We start from the raw sequence: 23,449 nt of genomic DNA, 5'->3' as shown, positions 1-23,449 counted from the left end.
TAAGGCTTTCCCCTTGGCGCCCAGTTAGGTGCACCCACACATGTGAGGTACCATTTTCATCAGGACACCTTTGGGAATGTGGGACGGTAGGCCATGTGTTGTTGGGGGCGTGTTTCGATGGGTGAGCCGAGCGAAATGTGCGGAAAATGCAATTTTTCCCCACATTTCAGACTATGCAGGGGTGTCTGGGTACTAAATTCTGGTGTGATTTGCTCAGATCGTACCTCTGCGGATTCCCACAGGTGTCCTCTTTTCGGAAATGCATGGGGTTCCCTGTTTTCCTTGGTGGCTTGGATACCCGAGGCCCATATCTTTATGGTGTGCCGGTCGACAGAGAGTCTAAAATTCCGTTCTGAAAACCGACTTGGGGTTACTTGTGTTTTAGGCTTTCGCCTTGGCGCCCATGTAGGTGCACCCACACATGTGAGGTACCGTTTTCATCGGGACACCCGTTGGAACACGGGGCGGTAGGCCATGTGTCATTGGGGGCGTGTTTCGAAGGATGGGCCGAACAAAATGTGCGGAGAATGTGTTTTTTTTCCCCACATTTCGGAATTTGCGGGGGTGTCTGGGTAATAAATTCTGGGAAGATTTGCCCAAATCGTACCTCTGCGGATTCCCACGGGTGTCCTCTTTTCGGAAATGCATGGGGTTCCCTGTTTTCCTTGTTGGCTTGGACACCCGAGGCCCACATCTGTATGGTGTGCCGGTCGGCAGAGAGTCTGAAATTCCGGTCTGAAAACAGACTTGGGGTTACTTGCGGGGGTGTCTGGGTAATACATTCTGGGAAGATTTGCCCAAATCGTACCTCTGCGGATTCCCACGGGTGTCCACTTTTCGGAAATGCATGGGGTTCCCTGTTTTCCTTGGTGGCTTGGACACCCGAGGCCCATATCTGTATGGTGGCCGGTCGGCAGAGAGTTTGAAATTCCGGTCTGAAAACAGACTTGGGCTTACTTGTGTTTTAGGCTTTCCCCTTGGCGCCAATGTAGGTGCACCCACACATGTGAGGTACCGTTCTCATCGGGATACCTGTGGAACTCGGGACGGTAGGCCATATGTTGTTGGGGGCGTGTTTCGCTGGGTGAGCCCAGCAAAATGTGCAGAAAATGCGTTTTTTCCCCACATTTTGGACTTTGCGGGGGTGTCTGGATACTGAATTCTGGGGCGATTTGCCCAAATCGTACCTCTGCGGATTCCCACGGGTGTCCTCCTTTCAGAAATGCATGGGGTTCCCTGTTTTCCTTGGTGGCTTGGACACCCGAGGCCCATATCTGTATGGTGTGCCAGTCGGCAGAGAGTCTGAAATTCCGGTCTGAAAACAGACCTGGGGTTACTTGTGTTTTAGACTTTCCCCGTGGCGCCCAGTGAGGTGCACCCACACATGTGAGGTACCATTTTCATCGGGACACCTGTAGGAATGTGGGACGGTTGGCCATGTGTTGTTGGGGCGTGTTTCGATGTGTGAGCCGAGCGAAATGTGTGGAAAATGCATTTTTCTCCCACATTTTGGACTTTGCAGGGGTGTCTGGGTACTAAATTCTGGGGCGATTTGCCCAAATCGTACCTCTGCGGATTCCCACAGGTGTCCTCTTTTCAGAAATGCATGGGGTTCCCTGTTTTCCTTGGTGGCTTGGACACCCGAGGCCCATATCTGTATGGTGTGCCGGTCGGCAGAGAGTCTGAAATTCCGCTCTGAAAACAGACTTGGGGTTACTTGTGTTTTAGGCTTTCTCCTTGGCGCCTAGGTAGGTGCACCCACACATGTGAGGTACCATTTTCATTGGGACACCTGTGGGAATGTGGGACGGTAGGCCATGTGTTGTTGGGGGTGTGTTTCGATGGGTGAGCCGAGCGGAATGTGCGGAAAAAGCATTTTTTTCCCCACATTTCGGACTTTGCGGGGGTGTCTGGGTACTACATTTGGGTGATTTGCCCAAATCGTACTTCTGCGGATTCCCACCGTTGTCCTCTTTTCGGAAATGTGTGGGGTTCCCTGTTTTCCCTGGTGGCTTGGACACTCGAGGCCCATATCTGTATGGTGTGCCGGTCGGCAGAGAGTCTGAAATTCCGGTCTGAAAACAGACTTCGGGCTACTTGTGTTTTTGGCTTTCCCTTTGGCGCCCAGGTAGGTGAACCCACCCATGTGAGGTACCGTTTCCATCGGGACACCTGTGGGAACGCGGGACGGTAGGTCATGTGTTGTTGGGGGCGTGTTTCGCTGGGTGAGCCGAGCGAAATGTTCGGAAAATGCGTTTTTTTTCCCCACATTTCAGATTTTACAGGGGTGTCTGGGTATTAAATTCTGGGGCGATTTGCCCAAATCGTACGTCTGTGGATTCCCATGGGTGTCCTCTTTTCGGAAATGCATGGGGTTCCCTGTTTTCCTTGGTGGCTTGGACACCCGAGGCCCATATCTGTATGGTGTGCCAGTCGGCAGAGTATCTGAAATTCCGGTCTGAAAACAGATCTGGGGTTACTTGTGTTTTAGGTTTTCCCCGTGGTGCCCAGTGAGGTGCACCCACACATGTGAGGTACCATTTTCATCGGGACACCTGTAGGAACGTGGGACGGTAGGCCAAGTGTTGTTGGGGCGTGTTTTGAGGGGTGAGACGAGCGAAATGTATATAAAATGCATTTTTTTCCCACATTTCGGACTTTGCAGGGGTGTCTGGGTACTAAATTCTGGGGCTTTTTGCCCAAATCGTACCTCTGCGGATTCCCACAGGTGTCCTCTTTTCAGAAATGCATGGGGTTCCCTGTTTTCCTTGGTGGCTTGGACACCCGAGGCCCATATCTGTATGGTGTGCCGGTCGGCAGAGAGTCTGAAATTCCGCTCTGAAAACAGACTTGGGGTTACTTGTGTTTTAGGCTTTCTCCTTGGCGCCTAGGTAGGTGCACCCACACATGTGAGGTACCATTTTCATTGGGACACCTGTGGGAATGTGGGACGGTAGGCCATGTGTTGTTGGGGGTGTGTTTCGATGGGTGAGCCGAGCGGAATGTGCGGAAAAAGCATTTTTTTCCCCACATTTCGGACTTTGCGGGGGTGTCTGGGTACTACATTTGGGTGATTTGCCCAAATCGTACTTCTGCGGATTCCCACTGTTGTCCTCTTTTCGGAAATGTGTGGGGTTCCCTGTTTTCCCTGGTGGCTTGGACACTCGAGGCCCATATCTGTATGGTGTGCCGGTCGGCAGAGAGTCTGAAATTCCGGTCTGAAAACAGACTTCGGGCTACGTGTTTTTGGCTTTCCCTTTGGCGCCCAGGTAGGTGAACCCACCCATGTGAGGTACCGTTTCCATCGGGACACCTGTGGGAACGCGGGACGGTAGGTCATGTGTTGTTGGGGGCGTGTTTCGCTGGGTGAGCCGAGCGAAATGTTCGGAAAATGCGTTTTTTTTCCCCACATTTCAGATTTTACAGGGGTGTCTGGGTATTAAATTCTGGGGCGATTTGCCCAAATCGTACGTCTGTGGATTCCCATGGGTGTCCTCTTTTCGGAAATGCATGGGGTTCCCTGTTTTCCTTGGTGGCTTGGACACCCGAGGCCCATATCTGTATGGTGTGCCAGTCGGCAGAGTATCTGAAATTCCGGTCTGAAAACAGATCTGGGGTTACTTGTGTTTTAGGTTTTCCCCGTGGTGCCCAGTGAGGTGCACCCACACATGTGAGGTACCATTTTCATCGGGACACCTGTAGGAACGTGGGACGGTAGGCCAAGTGTTGTTGGGGCGTGTTTTGAGGGGTGAGACGAGCGAAATGTATGGAAAAAGCATTTTTTTCCCACATTTCGGACTTTGCAGGGGTGTCTGGGTACTAAATTCTGGGGCTTTTTGCCCAAATCGTACCTCTGCGGATTCCCACAGGTGTCCTCTTTTCAGAAATGCATGGGGTTCCCTGTTTTCCTTGGTGGCTTGGACACCCAAGGCCCATATCTGTATGGTGTGCCGGTCGGCAGAGAGTCTGAAATTACGGTCTGAAAACAGACTTGGGGTTACTTGTGTTTTAGGCTTTCCCCTTGGTGCCTAGGTAGGTGCAGCCACACATGTGAGGTACCGTTTTTATCGGGACACCAATGGGAACGCGGGACGGTAGGCCATGTTTTATTGGGGGCGTGTTTCGATGGGTGAGCCGAGCGCAATGTGCCGAAAATGCATTTATTTTCCCACATTTCGGACTTTGCGGGGGTGTCTGGGTAATAAATTCTGGGCCGATTTGCCCAAATCGAACCTCTGTGGATTCCCACGGGTGTCATCTTTTCAGAAATGCATGGGGTTCCCTGTTTTCCTTGGTGGCTTGGACACCCGAGGCACACATCTGTATGGTGTGCCGGTCGGCAGAGAGTCTGAAATTCCGGTCTGCAAACAGACTTGGGGTTACTTGTGTTTTAGGCTTTCCCCTTGGCGCCCAGGTAGGTGCAACCACACATGTGAGGTACCATTTTCATTGGGACACCTGTGGGATTGCGGGACCATAGGCCATGTTTTGTTGGGGGCGTGTTTCGATGGGTGAGCTGAGCGAAATGTGCGGAAAATGCATTTTTTTCCCACATTTATTACTTTGCGGGGGTGTCTGGGTAATAAATTCTGGGCTGATTTGCCCAAATCGAACCTCTGTGGATTCCCACGGTTGTCCTCTTTTCGGAAATGCATGGGGTTCCCTGTTTTCCCTGGTGGCTTGGACACTCAAGGCCCATATCTGTATGGTGTGCCGGTCGGCAGAGAGTCTGAAATTCCTGTCTGAAAACAGACTTGGGTTACTTGTGTTTTAGGCTTTCCCCTTGGCGCCCAGGTAGGTGCACCCACACATGTGAGGTACCATTTTCATCGGGACACCGGTGGGAATGCGGGAAAGTAGGCCATGTGTTGTTGGGGCCGTGTTTCGATGGGTGAGCCGAGCGAAATGTGCGGAAATGCATTTTTTTCCCACATTTCGGACTTTGCGGGGGTGTCTGGGTACTAAATTATGGGTGATTTGCCCAAATCGTACCTCTGTGGATTCCCACCGTTGTCCTCTTTTCGGAAATGCATGGGGTTCCCTGTTTTCCCTGGTGGCTTGGACAATCAAGGCCCATATCTGTATGGTGTGCCGGTCGGCAGAGAGTCTGAAATTCCGGTCTGAAAACAGACTTGGGGTTACTTCTGTTTTAGGCTTTCCCCTTGGTGCCCAGGTAGGTGCACCCACACATGTGAGGTACCGTTTTCATCGGGACACCTGTGAGAACGTGGGACAGTAGGCCATGTGTCATTGGGGGCATGTTTCGATGGGTAAGCCGAGCGAAATGTGCGGAAAATGTGTTTTATTTCCCACATTTCAGACTTTGCAGGGGTGTCTGGGTAATAAATTCTGGGGCGATTTGCCCAAATCGTACCTCTGCGGATTCCCACCGGTGTCCTCCTTTCAGAAATGCATGGGGTTCCCTGTTTTCCTTAGTGGCTTGGACACCCGAGGCCCACAACTGTATGGTGTGCCGGTCGGCAGAGAGTCTGAAATTCCGGTCTGAAAACAGACATGGGGTTACTTGTGTTTTATGCTTTCTCCTTGGTGCCCAGGTAGGTGCACCCACACATGTGAGGTACCGTTTTCATCGGGACACCTATGAGAACGTGAGACAGTAGGCCATGTGTCATTGGGGGCGTGTTTCGATGGGTGAGCCGAGCGAAATGTGCGAAAAATGCGGTTTTTTCCCCACATTTTGGACTTTGCGGGAGTTTCTGGGTAATAAATTCTGGGCCGATTTGCCCAAATCGAACCTCTGTGGATTCCCACAGGTGTCCTCTTTTCAGAAATGCATGGGGTTCCCTGTTTTCCTTGGTGACTTGGACAGCAGAGGCCCACATCTGTATGGTGTGCCGGTCGGCAGAAAGTCTGAAATTCCGGTCTGAAAACAGACTTGGGGTTACTTGTGTTTTAGGCTTTCCCCTTGGTGCCCAGGTAGGTGCACCCTCACATGTGAGGTACCGTTTTCATCGGGACACCTATGAGAACGTGAGACAGTAGGCCATGTGTCATTGGGGGCGTGTTTCGATGGGTGAGCCGAGCGAAATGTGCAGAAAATTTGTTTTTTTTCCCACATTTCGGACTTTGCGGGGGGGTCTCGTTACTAAATTCTGGGCCGATTTGCCCAAATCGTACCTCTGTGGATTCCCACAAGTGTCCTCTTTTCAGAAATGCATGGGGTTCCCTGTTTTCCTTGGTGGCTTGGACACCCGAGGCCCATATCTTTATGGTGTGCCGGTCGGCAGAGAGTCTGAAATTCCAGTCTGAAAACAGACCTGGGGTTACTTGTGTTTTAGGCTTTCCCCGTGGCGCCCAGTGAGGTGCACCCACACATGTGAGGTACCATTTTCATCGGGACACCTGTGGAAGGTGGGACGGTAGGCCTTGTGTTGTTGGGGCGTGTTTCGATGGGTAAGCCGAGCGAAATGTGCGAAAAATGCATTTTTTTCCCCACATTTTGGACTTTGCGGGAGTTTCTGTGTAATAAATTCTGTGCCGATTTGCCCAAATCGAACCTCTGTGGATTCCCACATGTGTCCTCTTTTCAGAAATGCATGCGGTTCCCTGTTTTCCTCGGTGACTTGGACAGCCGAGGCCCACATCTGTATGGTGTGCCGGTCGGCAGAGAGTCTGAAATTCCGGTCTGAAAACAGACATGGGGTTACATGTGTTTTAGGCTTTCCCCTTGGTGCCCAGGTAGGTGCACCCACACATGTGAGGTACCGTTTTCATCGGGACACCTATGAGAACGTGAGACAGTAGGCCATGTGTCATTGGGGGCGTGTTTCGATGGGGGAGCCGAGCTAAATGTGCAGAAAATGTGTTTTTTTCCCCACATTTCGGACTTTACGGGGGGGTCTCGTTACTAAATTCTGGGCCGATTTGCCCAAATCGTACCTCTGTGGATTCCCACAAGTGTCCTCTTTTCAGAAATGCATGGGGTTCCCTGTTTTCCTTGTTGGCTTGGACACCCAAGGCCCATATCTTTATGGTGTGCCGGTCGGCAGAGAGTCTGAAATTCCAGTCTGAAAACAGACCTGGGGTTACTTGTGTTTTAGGCTTTCCTCGTGGCGCCCAGTGAGGTGCACCCACACATGTGAGGTACCATTTTCATCGGGACACCTGTGGGAACGTGGGACGGTAGGCCATGTGTTGTTGGGGCGTGTTTCGATGGGTGAGCCGAGCGAAATGTACGGAAAATGCATTTTTTTCCCCACATTTTGGACTTTGCGGGGGTGTCTGGGTAATACATTCTGGGGCGATTTGCCCAAATCATACCTCTGCGGATTCCCACTGGTGTCCTCTTTTCAGAAATGCATGGGGTTCCCTGTTTTCCTTGGTGGCTTGGACACCCGAGGCCCATATCTGTATGGTGTGCCGGTCGGAACAGAGTCTGAAATTCCGGTCTGAAAACAGACTTGGGGTTACTCGTGTTTTAGGCTTTCCCATTGGCGCCAAGGTAGGTGCACCCACACATGTGAGGTACCGTTTTCATCGGGACACCTGTGGGAACGTGGGACGGTAGGCCTTGTGTTGTTGGGGCGTGTTTCGGTGGGTGAGCCAAGCGAAATGTGCGAAAAATGCGTTTTTTTCCCCACATTTTGGACTTTGTGGGAGTTTCTGGGTAATAAATTCTGGGCCGATTTGCCCAAATCGAACCTCTGTGGATTCCCACGGGTGTCCTCTTTTCAGAAATGCATGCGGTGCCCTGTTTTCCTTGGGGACTTGGACAGCCGAGGCCCACATCTGTATGGTGTGCCGGTTGGCAGAGAGTCTGAAATTCCGGTCTGAAAACAGACATGGGGTTACTTGTGTTTTAGGCTTTCCCCTTGGTGCCCAGGTAGGTGCACCCACACATGTGAGGTACCGTTTTCATCGGGACACCTATGAGAATGTGAGACAGTAGGCCATGTGTCATTGGGGGCGTGTTTCGATGGATGAGCCGAGCTAAATGTGCAGAAAATGTGTTTTTTTTCGCACATTTCGGACTTTACGGGGGGTCTCGTTACTAAACTTTGGGCCGATTTGCCCAAATCATACCTCTGTGGATTCCCACCGGTGTCCTCTTTTCAGAAATTCATGGGGTTCCCTGTTTTCCTTGGTGGCTTGGACACCCGAGGCCCACATGTGTTTGGTGTGCTGGTCGGCAGAGAGTCTGAAATTTCGGTCTGCAAACAGACTTGGGGTTACTTGTAATTTAGGCTTTCCCCTTGGCGCCCAGGTAGGTGCAACCACACATTTGAGGTACCGTTTTCATCGGGACACCTGTGGAAACGGGGGACCATAGGCCATGTGTTGTTGGGGGCGTGTTTCGATGGGTGAGCTGAGCGAAATGTGCGAAAAATGCTTTTTTTCCCCCACATTTCGGACTTTGCGGGGGTGTCTGGGTAATAAATTCTGGTACGATTTGCCCAAATCGAACCTCTGTGGATTCCCACGGGTGTCCTCTTTTCAGAAATGCATGGGGTTCCCTGTTTTCCTTGGTGACTTGGACAGCCGAGTCCCACATCTGTATGGTGTGCCGGTCGGCAGAGAGTCTGAAATTCCGGTCTGAAAACAGACTTGGGGTTACTTGTGTTTTAGGCTTTCCCCGTGGCGTCCAGTGAGTTGCACCCACACATGTGAGGTACCATTTTCATCGGGACACCTGTGAGAACGTGAGACAGTAGGCCATGTGTCATTGGGGGCGTGTTTCGATGGGTGAGCCGAGCGAAATGTGCGGAAAATGTGTTTTTTTTTCCCACATTTCGGACTTTGCCTGAGTGTCTGGGTAATAAATTCTGGGGCGATTTGCCCAAATCGTACCTCTGTGGATTCTCACAGGTGTCCTCTTTTCAGAAATGCATGGGGTTCCCTGTTTTCCTTGGTGGCTTGGACACCCGAGGCCCATATCTTTATGGTGTGCCGGTCGGCAGAGAGTCTAAAATTCCGGTCTGAAAACAGACTTGGGGTTACTTGTGTTTTAGGCTTTCCCCGTGGCGTCCAGTGAGGTGCACCCACACATGTGAGGTACCATTTTCATCGGGACACCCGTGGGAACGTGGGACGGTAGGCCATGTGTTGTTGGGGCGTGTTTCGATGGGTGAGCTGAGCGAAATTTACGGAAAATGCATTTTTTTCCCACATTTCGGACTTTGCTGGGGGGTCTGGTTACTAAATTCTGGGGCGATTTGCCCAAATCGTACCTCTGTGGATTCCCACGGTTGTCTTCTTTTTGGAAATGCATGGGGTTCCCTGTTTTCCCTGGTGGCTTGGACACTCAAGGCCCATATCTGTATGGTGTGCCAGTCGGCAGAGGGTCTGAAATTCCGGTCTGAAAACAGACTCGGGGTTACTTGTGTTTTAGGCTTTCCCCTTGGCGCCCAGGTAGGTGCACCCACACATGTGAGGTACCGTTTTCATCGGGACACCTGTGAGAAAGCTGGACGGTAGGTCATGTATTGTTGGGTCCGTGTTTCGATGGGTGAGCCGAGCGAAATGTGTGGAAAATGCGTTTTTTTCCCCACATTTCAGAATTTGCGGGGGTGTCTGGGAAATAAATTCTGGGCCGATTTGCCCAAATCGAACCTCTGTGGATTCCCACGGGTGTCCTCATTTCGGAAATGCATGGGATTCCCTGTTTTCCTTGGTGGCTTGGACACCCGAGGCCCACATCTGTATGGTGTGCCGGTTGACAGAGAGTCTGAAATTCCGGTCTGAAAACAGACTTGGGGTTCCTTGTGTTTTAGGCTTTCCCCTTGGCGCCCAGGTAGGTGCACCCACACATGTGAGGTACCGTTTTCATCGGGACACTTGTGGGAACGGGGAACGGTAGGCCATATGTTGTTGGGGGCGTGTTTCGATGGGTGAGCCGAGCGAAATGTGCCGAAAATCCTTTTTTTTCCCCACCTTTCAGAGTTTGCGGGGGTTTCTGGGTAATAAATTCTGGGCCGATTTGCCCAAATCGAACCCCTGTGGATTCCCACGGGTTTCCTCTTTTCAGAAATGCATGGGGTTCCCTGTTTTCCTTGGTGACTTGGACACCCGAGGCCTACATCTGTATGGTGTGCCGGTCGGCAGAGTGTCTGAAATTCCGGTCTGAAAACAGACCTGGGGTTACTTGTGTTTTAGACTTTCCCCGTGGCGCCCAGTGAGGTGCACCCACACATGTGAGGTACCATTTTCATCGGGACACCTGTAGGAACGTGGGACGGTTGGCCATGTGTTGTTGGGGCGTGTTTCGATGTGTGAGCCGAGCGAAATGTGTGGAAAATGCATTTTTTTCCCACATTTTGGACTTTGCAGGGGTGTCTGGGTACTAAATTCTGGGGCGATTTGCCCAAATCGTACCTCTGCGGATTCCCACAGGTGTCCTCTTTTCAGAAATGCATGGGGTTCCCTGTTTTCCTTGGTGGCTTGGACACCCGAGGCCCATATCTGTATGGTGTGCCGGTCGGCAGAGAGTCTGAAATTCCAGTCTGAAAACAGACCTGGGGTTACTTGTGTTTTAGGCTTTCCCCGTGGCGCCCAGTGAGGTGCACCCACACATGTGAGGTACCATTTTCATCGGGACACCTGTGGAAGGTGGGACAGTAGGCCTTGTGTTGTTGGGGCGTGTTTCGATGGGTAAGCCGAGCGAAATGTGCGAAAAATGCATTTTTTTCCCCACATTTTGGACTTTGCGGGAGTTTCTGGGTAATAAATTCTGTGCCGATTTGCCCAAATCGAACCTCTGTGGATTCCCACATGTGTCCTCTTTTCAGAAAAGCATGCGGTTCCCTGTTTTCCTCGGTGACTTGGACAGCCGAGGCCCACATCTGTATGGTGTGCCGGTCGGCAGAGAGTCTGAAATTCCGGTCTGAAAACAGACATGGGGTTACATGTGTTTTAGGCTTTCCCCTTGGTGCCCAGGTAGGTGCACCCACACATGTGAGGTACCGTTTTCATCGGGACACCTATGAGAACGTGAGACAGTAGGCCATGTGTCATTGGGGGCGTGTTTCGATGGGGGAGCCGAGCTAAATGTGCAGAAAATGTGTTTTTTTCCCCACATTTCGGACTTTACGGGGGGGTCTCGTTACTAAATTCTGGGCCGATTTGCCCAAATCGTACCTCTGTGGATTCCCACAAGTGTCCTCTTTTCAGAAATGCATGGGGTTCCCTGTTTTCCTTGTTGGCTTGGACACCCAAGGCCCATATCTTTATGGTGTGCCGGTCGGCAGAGAGTCTGAAATTCCAGTCTGAAAACAGACCTGGGGTTACTTGTGTTTTAGGCTTTCCCCGTGGCGCCCAGTGAGGTGCACCCACACATGTGAGGTACCATTTTCATCGGGACACCTGTGGGAACGTGGGACGGTAGGCCATGTGTTGTTGGGGCGTGTTTCGATGGGTGAGCCGAGCGAAATGTACGGAAAATGCATTTTTTTCCCCACATTTTGGACTTTGCGGGGGTGTCTGGGTAATACATTCTGGGGCGATTTGCCCAAATCATACCTCTGCGGATTCCCACTGGTGTCCTCTTTTCAGAAATGCATGGGGTTCCCTGTTTTCCTTGGTGGCTTGGACACCCGAGGCCCATATCTGTATGGTGTGCCGGTCGGAACAGAGTCTGAAATTCCGGTCTGAAAACAGACTTGGGGTTACTCGTGTTTTAGGCTTTCCCATTGGCGCCAAGGTAGGTGCTCCCACACATGTGAGGTACCGTTTTCATCGGGACACCTGTGGGAACGTGGGACGGTAGGCCTTGTGTTGTTGGGGCGTGTTTCGATGGGTGAGCCGAGCGAAATGTGCGAAAAATGCGTTTTTTTCCCCAAATTTTGGACTTTGTGGGAGTTTCTGGGTAATAAATTCTGGGCCGATTTGCCCAAATCGAACCTCTGTGGATTCCCACGGGTGTCCTCTTTTCAGAAATGCATGCGGTGCCCTGTTTTCCTTGGGGACTTGGACAGCCGAGGCCCACATCTGTATGGTGTGCCGGTTGGCAGAGAATCTGAAATTCCGGTCTGAAAACAGACATGGGGTTACTTGTGTTTTAGGCTTTCCCCTTGGTGCCCAGGTAGGTGCACCCACACATGTGAGGTACCGTTTTCATCGGGACACCTATGAGAATGTGAGACAGTAGGCCATGTGTCATTGGGGGCGTGTTTCGATGGGTGAGCCGAGCTAAATGTGCAGAAAATGTGTTTTTTTTCCCACATTTCGGACTTTACGGGGGGTCTCGTTACTAAACTTTGGGCCGATTTGCCCAAATCATACCTCTGTGGATTCCCACCGGTGTCCTCTTTTCAGAAATTCATGGGGTTCCCTGTTTTCCTTGGTGGCTTGGACACCCGAGGCCCACATGTGTTTGGTGTGCTGGTCGGCAGAGAGTCTGAAATTTCGGTCTGCAAACAGACTTGGGGTTACTTGTAATTTAGGCTTTCCCCTTGGCGCCCAGGTAGGTGCAACCACACATTTGAGGTACCGTTTTCATCGGGACACCTGTGGAAACGGGGGACCATAGGCCATGTGTTGTTGGGGGCGTGTTTCGATGGGTGAGCTGAGCGAAATGTGCGAAAAATGCTTTTTTTCCCCCACATTTCGGACTTTGCGGGGGTGTCTGGGTAATAAATTCTGGTACGATTTGCCCAAATCGAACCTCTGTGGATTCCCATGGGTGTCCTCTTTTCAGAAATGCATGGGGTTCCCTGTTTTCTTTGGTGACTTGGACAGCCGAGTCCCACATCTGTATGGTGTGCCGGTCGGCAGAGAGTCTGAAATTCCGGTCTGAAAACAGACTTGGGGTTACTTGTGTTTTAGGCTTTCCCCGTGGCGTCCAGTGAGGTGCACCCACACATGTGAGGTACCATTTTCATCGGGACACCTGTGGGAACGTGGGACGGTAGGCCATGTGTTGTTGGGGCGTGTTTCGATGGGTGAGCCGAGCGAAATGTACGGAAAATGCATTTTTTTCCCCACATTTTGGACTTTGCGGGGGTGTCTGGGTAATACATTCTGGGGCGATTTGCCCAAATCATACCTCTGCGGATTCCCACTGGTGTCCTCTTTTCAGAAATGCATGGGGTTCCCTGTTTTCCTTGGTGGCTTGGACACCCGAGGCCCATATCTGTATGGTGTGCCGGTCGGAACAGAGTCTGAAATTCCGGTCTGAAAACAGACTTGGGGTTACTCGTGTTTTAGGCTTTCCCATTGGCGCCAAGGTAGGTGCTCCCACACATGTGAGGTACCGTTTTCATCGGGACACCTGTGGGAACGTGGGACGGTAGGCCTTGTGTTGTTGGGGCGTGTTTCGATGGGTGAGCCGAGCGAAATGTGCGAAAAATGCGTTTTTTTCCCCACATTTTGGACTTTGTGGGAGTTTCTGGGTAATAAATTCTGGGCCGATTTGCCCAAATCGAACCTCTGTGGATTCCCACGGGTGTCCTCTTTTCAGAAATGCATGCGGTGCCCTGTTTTCCTTGGGGACTTGGACAGCCGAGGCCCACATCTGTATGGTGTGCCGGTTGGCAGAGAATCTGAAATTCCGGTCTGAAAACAGACATGGGGTTACTTGTGTTTTAGGCTTTCCCCTTGGTGCCCAGGTAGGTGCACCCACACATGTGAGGTACCGTTTTCATCGGGACACCTATGAGAATGTGAGACAGTAGGCCATGTGTCATTGGGGGCGTGTTTCGATGGGTGAGCCGAGCTAAATGTGCAGAAAATGTGGTTTTTTTCCCACATTTCGGACTTTACGGGGGGTCTCGTTACTAAACTTTGGGCCGATTTGCCCAAATCATACCTCTGTGGATTCCCACCGGTGTCCTCTTTTCAGAAATTCATGGGGTTCCCTGTTTTCCTTGGTGGCTTGGACACCCGAGGCCCACATGTGTTTGGTGTGCTGGTCGGCAGAGAGTCTGAAATTTCGGTCTGCAAACAGACTTGGGGTTACTTGTAATTTAGGCTTTCCCCTTGGCGCCCAGGTAGGTGCAACCACACATTTGAGGTACCGTTTTCATCGGGACACCTGTGGAAACGGGGGACCATAGGCCATGTGTTGTTGGGGGCGTGTTTCGATGGGTGAGCTGAGCGAAATGTGCGAAAAATGCTTTTTTTCCCCCACATTTCGGACTTTGCGGGGGTGTCTGGGTAATAAATTCTGGTACGATTTGCCCAAATCGAACCTCTGTGGATTCCCACGGGTGTCCTCTTTTCAGAAATGCATGGGGTTCCCTGTTTTCCTTGGTGACTTGGACAGCCGAGTCCCACATCTGTATGGTGTGCCGGTCGGCAGAGAGTCTGAAATTCCGGTCTGAAAACAGACTTGGGGTTACTTGTGTTTTAGGCTTTCCCCGTGGCGTCCAGTGAGTTGCACCCACACATGTGAGGTACCATTTTCATCGGGACACCTGTGAGAACGTGAGACAGTAGGCCATGTGTCATTGGGGGCGTGTTTCGATGGGTGAGCCGAGCGAAATGTGCGGAAAATGTGTTTTTTTTTCCCACATTTCGGACTTTGCCTGAGTGTCTGGGTAATAAATTCTGGGGCGATTTGCCCAAATCGTACCTCTGTGGATTCTCACAGGTGTCCTCTTTTCAGAAATGCATGGGGTTCCCTGTTTTCCTTGGTGGCTTGGACACCCGAGGCCCATATCTTTATGGTGTGCCGGTCGGCAGAGAGTCTAAAATTCCGGTCTGAAAACAGACTTGGGGTTACTTGTGTTTTAGGCTTTCCCCGTGGCGTCCAGTGAGGTGCACCCACACATGTGAGGTACCATTTTCATCGGGACACCTGTGGGAACGTGGGACGGTAGGCCATGTGTTGTTGGGGCGTGTTTCGATGGGTGAGCTGAGCGAAATGTACGGAAAATGCATTTTTTTCCCACATTTCGGACTTTGCTGGGGGGTCTGGTTACTAAATTCTGGGGCGATTTGCCCAAATCGTACCTCTGTGGATTCCCACGGTTGTCTTCTTTTTGGAAATGCATGGGGTTCCCTGTTTTCCCTGGTGGCTTGGACACTCAAGGCCCATATCTGTATGGTGTGCCAGTCGGCAGAGGGTCTGAAATTCCGGTCTGAAAACAGACTCGGGGTTACTTGTGTTTTAGGCTTTCCCCTTGGCGCCCAGGTAGGTGCACCCACACATGTGAGGTACCGTTTTCATCAGGACACCTGTGAGAAAGCTGGACGGTAGGTCATGTATTGTTGGGTCCGTGTTTCGATGGGTGAGCCGAGCGAAATGTGTGGAAAATGCGTTTTTTTCCCCACATTTCAGAATTTGCGGGGGTGTCTGGGAAATAAATTCTGGGCCGATTTGCCCAAATCGAACCTCTGTGGATTCCCACGGGTGTCCTCATTTCGGAAATGCATGGGATTCCCTGTTTTCCTTGGTGGCTTGGACACCCGAGGCCCACATCTGTATGGTGTGCCGGTTGACAGAGAGTCTGAAATTCCGGTCTGAAAACAGACTTGGGGTTCCTTGTGTTTTAGGCTTTCCCCTTGGCGCCCAGGTAGGTGCACCCACACATGTGAGGTACCGTTTTCATCGGGACACTTGTGGGAACGGGGAACGGTAGGCCATATGTTGTTGGGGGCGTGTTTCGATGGGTGAGCCGAGCGAAATGTGCCGAAAATCCTTTTTTTTCCCCACCTTTCAGAGTTTGCGGGGGTTTCTGGGTAATAAATTCTGGGCCGATTTGCCCAAATCGAACCCCTGTGGATTCCCACGGGTTTCCTCTTTTCAGAAATGCATGGGGTTCCCTGTTTTCCTTGGTGACTTGGACACCCGAGGCCTACATCTGTATGGTGTGCCGGTCGGCAGAGAGTCTGAAATTCCGGTCTGCAAACAGACTTGGGGTTACTTGTGTTTTAGGCTTTCCCCTTGGCGCCCAGGTAAGTGCACCCACACATGTGAGGTACCGTTTTCATCGGGACACCTATGAGAACGTGGGACGGTAGGCCATGTGTCATTGGGGGCGTGTTTCGATGGTTGAGCCGAGCGAAATGTGTGGAAAATGCGTTTTTTTCCCCACATTTCGCAATTTGCGGGGGTGTCTGGGTAATAAATTCTGGGGCGATTTGCCCAAATCGTACCTCTGCGGATTCCCACGGGTGCCCTCTTTTCGGAAATGCATGGGGTTCCCTGTTTTCCTTGGTGACTTGGACACCCGAGGCTCACATCTGTATGGTGTGCCGGTCGGCAGAGAGTCTGAAATTCTGGTCTGAAAACAGACTTGGGGTTACTTGTGTTTTAGGCTTTCCCCTTGGTGCCCAGGTAGGTGCACCCACACATGTGAGGTACCGTTTTCATCGGGACTCCCGTTGGAACGCGGGGCAGTAGGCCATGTGTCATTGGGGGCGTGTTTCGATGGATGAGCCGAGCAAAATGTGCGGAAAATGTGTTTTTTTCCCACATTTCGGATTTGGAGGGTGTCTGGGTAATAAATTCTGGGGCGATTTGCCCAAATCGTACCTCTGTGGATTCCCACAGGTGTCCTCTTTTCGTAAATGCATGAGGTTCCCTGTTTTCCTTGGTGGCTTGGACACCCGAGGCCCATATCTGTATGGTGTGCCGGTCGGCAGAGTGTCTGAAATTCCGGTCTGAAAACACACTTGGGGTTACTTGTGTTTTAGGCTTTCCCCTTGGCGCCTAGCTAGGTGCACCCACACATGTGAGGTACCGTTTTCATCGGGACACCTGTGGGAATGCGGGACGTAGGCCATGTTTTATTGGGGGCGTGTTTCGATGGGTGAGCCGAGCGAAATGTGCCGAAAATGCATTTATTTTCCCACATTTCGGACTTTGCGGGGGTGTCTGGGTAATAAATTCTGGGCCGATTTGCCCAAATCGAACCTCTCTGGATTCCCACAGGTGTCCTCTTTTCAGAAATGCATGGGGTTCCCTGTTTTCCTTGGTGGCTTGGAAACCCGAGGCACACATCTGTATGGTTTGCCGGTCGGCAGAGAGTCTGAAATTCCGGTATGCAAACAGACTTGGGGTTACTTGTGTTTTAGGCTTTCCCCTTGGCGCCCAGGTAGGTGCAACCACACATGTGAGGTACCATTTTCATCAGGACACCTGTGGGAATGCGGGACCATAGGCCATGTGTTGTTGGGGGCGTGTTTCGAAGGGAGAGCCGAGCGAAATGTGCGGAAAATGCATTTTTTTCCCACATTTCGGACTTTGCGGGGGTGTCTGGGTAATAAATTCTGCGCTGATTTGCCCAAATCGAACCTCTGTGGATTCACACGGGTGTCCTCTTTTCAGAAATGCATGCTTGGACAGCCGAGGCCCACATCTGTATGGTGTACCGGTCGGCAGAGAGTCTGAAATTCCGGTCTGAAAACAGACATGGGGTTACTTGTGTTTTAGGCTTTCCCTTTGGTGCCCAGGTAGGTACACCCACACATGTGAGGTACAGTTTTCATCGGGACACCTATGAGAACGTGAGACAGTAGGCCATGTGTCATTGGGGGCGTGTTTCGATAGGTGAGCCGAGCGAAATGTGCGGAAAATGTGTTTTTTTTCCCACATTTCGGACTTTGCGGGGGTGTCTGGGTAATAAATTCTGGGGCGATTTGCCCAAATCGTACCTCTGTGGATTCCCACAGGTGTCCTCTTTTCAGAAATGCATGGGGTTCCCTGTTTTCCTTGGTGGCTTGGACACCCGAGGCCCATATCTGTATGGTGTGCCGGTCGGCAGAGAGTCTGAAATTCCGGTCTGAAAACAGACTTGGGGTTACTTGTGTTTTAGGCTTTCCACTTGGCGCCCAGGTAGGTGCACCCACACATGAGAGGTACCATTTTCATCGGGACACCTGTGGGAACGCGGGACGGTAGGCCATGTGTTATTGGGGGCATGTTTCGATGGTGAGCCGAGAAAATGTGCGGAAAATGAGTTTTTTTCCCGACATTTGGGACTTTGCGGGACGTCTGGGTAATAAATTCTCGGGCGATTTGCCCAAATCGTACCTCTGTGGATTCCCACAGGTGTCCTCTTTTCAGAAATGCATGGGGTTCCCTGTTTTCCTTGGTGGCTTGGACACCCGAGGCCCATATCTGTATGGTGTGCCGGTCAGCAGAGAGTCTGAAATTCCAGTCTGAAAACAGACCTGGGGTTACTTGTGTTTTAGGCTTTCCCCGTGGCGCCCAGTGAGGTGCACCCACACATGTGAGGTACCATTTTCATCAGGAAACCTGTGGGAACGTGGGACGGTAGGCCATGTGTTGTTGGGGCGTGTTTTGATCGGTGAGCCGAGCGAAATGGACGGAAAATGTATTTTTTTCCCACATATCGGACTTTGCGGGGGTGTCTGGGTAATAATTTCTGGGGCGATTTGCCCAAATCATACCTCTGTGGATTCCCACAGGTGTCCTCTTTTCAGAAATGCATGGGGTTCCCTGTTTTCCTTGGTGGCTTGGACACCCGAGGCCCATATCTTTATGGTGTGCCGGTCAGCAGAGAGTCTGAAATTCCAGTCTGAAAACAGACCTGGGGTTACTTGTGTTTTAGGCTTTCCCTGTGGCGCCCAGTGAGGTGCACCCACACATGTGAGGTACCATTTTCATCAGGAAACCTGTGGGAACGTGGGATTGTAGGCCATGTGTTGTTGGGGCATGTTTTGATGGGTGAGCCGAGCGAAATGGACGGAAAATGTATTTTATTCCCACATTTCTGACTTTGCGGGGGGGGTCTGATTACTAAATTCTGGGGCGATTTGCCCAAATCGTACCTCTGCGGATTCCCACGGTTGTCCTCTTTTCAGAAATGCATGGGGTTCCCTGTTTTCCCTGGTGGCTTGGACACTCAAGGCCCATATCTGTATGGTGTGCCGGTCGGCAGAGAGTCTGAAATTCCGGTCTGAAAACAGACTTGGGTTACTTGTGTTTTAGGCTTTCCCCTTGGCGCCCAGGTAGGTGCACCCACACATGTGAGGTACCGTTTTCATCGGGACACCTGTGGGAACGCGGGACAGCAGGCCATGTGTCGTTGGGAGCGTGTTTTGATGGGTGAGCCGAGCGAAATGTGCGGAAAATGCATTTTTTCCCCACATTTCGGACTTTGCGGGGGTGTCTGGGTAATTTATTCTGGGGTGATTTGCCCAAATTTCACCTCTGCGGATTCCCACGGGTGTCCTCTTTTTGGAAATGCATGGGGTTCCCTGTTTTCCTTGGTGGCTTGGACACCCGAAGGCCCATATCTGTATGGTGTGCCGGTAGGCAGAGAGTCTGAAATTCCGGTCTGAAAACAGACTTGGGGTTACTTGTGTTTTAGTCTTTCCCCTTGGCGCCCAGGTAGGTGCAACCACACATGTGAGGTACCGTTTTCATCGGGACACCGGTGGGAACACGGGACAGTAGGAAAATGCATTTTTTTCCCACATTTCGGACTTTGCGGGGGTTTCTGGGTACTAAATTATGGGTGATTTGCCCAAATCGTACCTATGTGGATTCCCACCGTTGTCCTCTTTTCGGAAATGCATGGGGTTCCCTGTTTTCCCTGGTGGCTTGGACACTCAAGGCCCATATCTGTATGGTGTGCCGGTCGGCAGAGAGTCTGAAATTCCGGTCTGAAAACACACTTGGGGTTACTTATGTTTTAGGCTTTCCCCTTGGTTCCCAGGCAGGTGCACCCACACATGTGAGGTACCGTTTTCATCGGGACACCTGTGAGAATGTGGGACAGTAGGCCATGTGTCATTGGGGGCGTGTTTCGATGGGTGAGCCGAGCGAAATGTGCGGAAAATGTGGTTTTTTTCCCACATTTCGGACTTTGCGGGGGTGTCTGGGTAATAAATTCGGGGGCGATTTGCCCAAATCATACCTCTGCGGATTCCCACAGGTGTCCTCTTTTCAGAAATGCATGGGGTTCCCTGTTTTCCTTGGTGGCTTGGACACCCGAGGCCCATATCTGTATGGTGTGCTGGTCGGCAGAGAGTCTGAAATTCCGGTCTGAAAACAGACTTGGGGTTACTTGTGTTTTAGGCTTTCCCATTGGCGCCCAGGTATGTGCACCCACACATGTGAGTCACCATTTTCATCGGGACACCAGTGAGAAAGCTGGACGGTAGGTCATGTATTGTTGGGTCCGTGTTTCGATGGGTGAGCCGAGCGAAATGTGTGGAAAATGCGTTTTTTTCCCCACATTTCGGAATTTGCGGGGGTGTCTGGGAAATAAATTCTGGGCCGATTCGCCCAAATCGAACCTCTGTGGATTCCCACGGGTGTCCTCATTACGGAAATGCATGGGATGCCCTGTTTTCCTTGGTGGCTTGGACACCCGAGGCCCACATCTGTATGGTGGGCCGGTCGGCAGAGAGTCTGAAATTCCGGTCTGAAAACAGACTTGGGGTTACTTGTGTTTTAGGCTTTCCCCTTGGCGCCCAGGTAGGTGCACCCACACATGTGAGGTACCGTTTTCATCGGGACACTTGTGGGAATGGGGAACGGTAGGCCATATGTTGTTGGGGACGTGTTTCGATGGGTGAGCCGAGCGAAATGTGCCGAAAATGCTTTTTTTTCCCCACCTTTCAGAGTTTGCGGGGGTTTCTGGGTAATAAATTCTGGGCCGATTTGCCCAAATCGAACCCCTGTGGATTCCCACGGGTGTCCTCTTTTCAGAAATGCATGGGGTTCCCTGTTTTCCTTGGTGACTTGGACACCCGAGGCCCACATCTGTATGGTGTGCCGGTCAGCAGAGAGTCTGAAATTCCGGTCTGCAAACAGACTTGGGGTTACTTGTGTTTTAGGCTTTCCCCCTGGCGCCCAGGTATGTGCAACCACACATGTGAGGTACCGTTTTCATCGGGACACCTGTGGGAACGCGGGTCCATAGGCCATGTGTTGTTGGGGGCGTGTTTCGATGGGTGAGTCGAGCGAAATGTGCGGGAAAATGAGTTTTTTTCCCCACATTTTGGACTTTGCGGGTGTGTCTGGGTAATAAATTCTGGGCCGATTTGCCCAAATCGAACCTCTGTGGATTCCCACAGGTATCCTCTTTTCAGACATGCATGGGATTCCCTGTTTTCCTTGGTGGCTTGGACACCCGAGGCCCACATCTGTATGGTGTGCCGGTCAGCAGAGAGTCTGAAATTCCGGTCTGAAAACAGCCTTGGGGTTACTTGTGTTTTAGGCTTTCCCCTTGGTGCCCAGGTAGGTGCACCCACACATGTGAGGTACCGTTTTCATCGGGACACCTATGAGAACGTGGGACGGTAGGCCATGTGTCATTGGGGGCGTGTTTCGATGGTTGAGCCGAGCGAAATGTGCGGAAAATGTGTTTTTTTCCCACATTTCGGACTTTGCGGGGGTGTCTGGGTAATAAATTCTGGGGCGATTTGCCCAAATCATACCTCTGCAGATTCCCACGGGTGCCCTCTTTTCGGAAATGCATGGGGTTCCCTGTTTTCCTTGGTGACTTGGACACCCGAGGCTCACATCTGTATGGTGTGCCGGTCGGCAGAGAGTCTGAAATTCTGGTCTGAAAACAGACTTGGGGTTACTTGTGTTTTAGGCTTTCCCCTTGGTGCCCAGGTAGGTGCACCCACACATGTGAGGTACCGTTTTCATCGGGACTCCCGTTGGAACGCGGGGCAGTAGGCCATGTGTCATTGGGGGCGTGTTTCGATGGATGAGCCGAGCAAAATGTGCGGAAAATGTGTTTTTTTCCCACATTTCGGATTTGGAGGGTGTCTGGGTAATAAATTCTGGGGCGATTTGCCCAAATCGTACCTCTGTGGATTCCCACAGGTGTCCTCTTTTCGTAAATGCATGAGGTTCCCTGTTTTCCTTGGTGGCTTGGACACCCGAGGCCCATATCTGTATGGTGTGCCGGTCGGCAGAGTGTCTGAAATTCCGGTCTGAAAACACACTTGGGGTTACTTGTGTTTTAGGCTTTCCCCTTGGCGCCTAGCTAGGTGCACCCACACATGTGAGGTACCGTTTTCATCGGGACACCTGTGGGAATGCGGGACGTAGGCCATGTTTTATTGGGGGCGTGTTTCGATGGGTGAGCCGAGCGAAATGTGCCGAAAATGCATTTATTTTCCCACATTTCGGACTTTGCGGGGGTGTCTGGGTAATAAATTCTGGGCCGATTTGCCCAAATCGAACCTCTCTGGATTCCCACAGGTGTCCTCTTTTCAGAAATGCATGGGGTTCCCTGTTTTCCTTGGTGGCTTGGAAACCCGAGGCACACATCTGTATGGTTTGCCGGTCGGCAGAGAGTCTGAAATTCCGGTATGCAAACAGACTTGGGGTTACTTGTGTTTTAGGCTTTCCCCTTGGCGCCCAGGTAGGTGCAACCACACATGTGAGGTACCATTTTCATCAGGACACCTGTGGGAATGCGGGACCATAGGCCATGTGTTGTTGGGGGCGTGTTTCGAAGGGAGAGCCGAGCGAAATGTGCGGAAAATGCATTTTTTTCCCACATTTCGGACTTTGCGGGGGTGTCTGGGTAATAAATTCTGCGCTGATTTGCCCAAATCGAACCTCTGTGGATTCACACGGGTGTCCTCTTTTCAGAAATGCATGCTTGGACAGCCGAGGCCCACATCTGTATGGTGTACCGGTCGGCAGAGAGTCTGAAATTCCGGTCTGAAAACAGACATGGGGTTACTTGTGTTTTAGGCTTTCCCTTTGGTGCCCAGGTAGGTACACCCACACATGTGAGGTACAGTTTTCATCGGGACACCTATGAGAACGTGAGACAGTAGGCCATGTGTCATTGGGGGCGTGTTTCGATAGGTGAGCCGAGCGAAATGTGCGGAAAATGTGTTTTTTTTCCCACATTTCGGACTTTGCGGGGGTGTCTGGGTAATAAATTCTGGGGCGATTTGCCCAAATCGTACCTCTGTGGATTCCCACAGGTGTCCTCTTTTCAGAAATGCATGGGGTTCCCTGTTTTCCTTGGTGGCTTGGACACCCGAGGCCCATATCTGTATGGTGTGCCGGTCGGCAGAGAGTCTGAAATTCCGGTCTGAAAACAGACTTGGGGTTACTTGTGTTTTAGGCTTTCCACTTGGCGCCCAGGTAGGTGCACCCACACATGAGAGGTACCATTTTCATCGGGACACCTGTGGGAACGCGGGACGGTAGGCCATGTGTTATTGGGGGCATGTTTCGATGGTGAGCCGAGAAAATGTGCGGAAAATGAGTTTTTTTCCCGACATTTGGGACTTTGCGGGACGTCTGGGTAATAAATTCTCGGGCGATTTGCCCAAATCGTACCTCTGTGGATTCCCACAGGTGTCCTCTTTTCAGAAATGCATGGGGTTCCCTGTTTTCCTTGGTGGCTTGGACACCCGAGGCCCATATCTGTATGGTGTGCCGGTCAGCAGAGAGTCTGAAATTCCAGTCTGAAAACAGACCTGGGGTTACTTGTGTTTTAGGCTTTCCCCGTGGCGCCCAGTGAGGTGCACCCACACATGTGAGGTACCATTTTCATCAGGAAACCTGTGGGAACGTGGGACGGTAGGCCATGTGTTG

Source organism: Ambystoma mexicanum, chromosome 5p (genome assembly GCF_040938575.1).
Source record: "Ambystoma mexicanum isolate Mex_15411 chromosome 5p, UKY_AmexF1_1, whole genome shotgun sequence".
NCBI classification, from domain to species: Eukaryota; Metazoa; Chordata; class Amphibia; order Caudata; family Ambystomatidae; genus Ambystoma; species Ambystoma mexicanum.
This window is presented reverse-complemented; position numbering follows the sequence as displayed.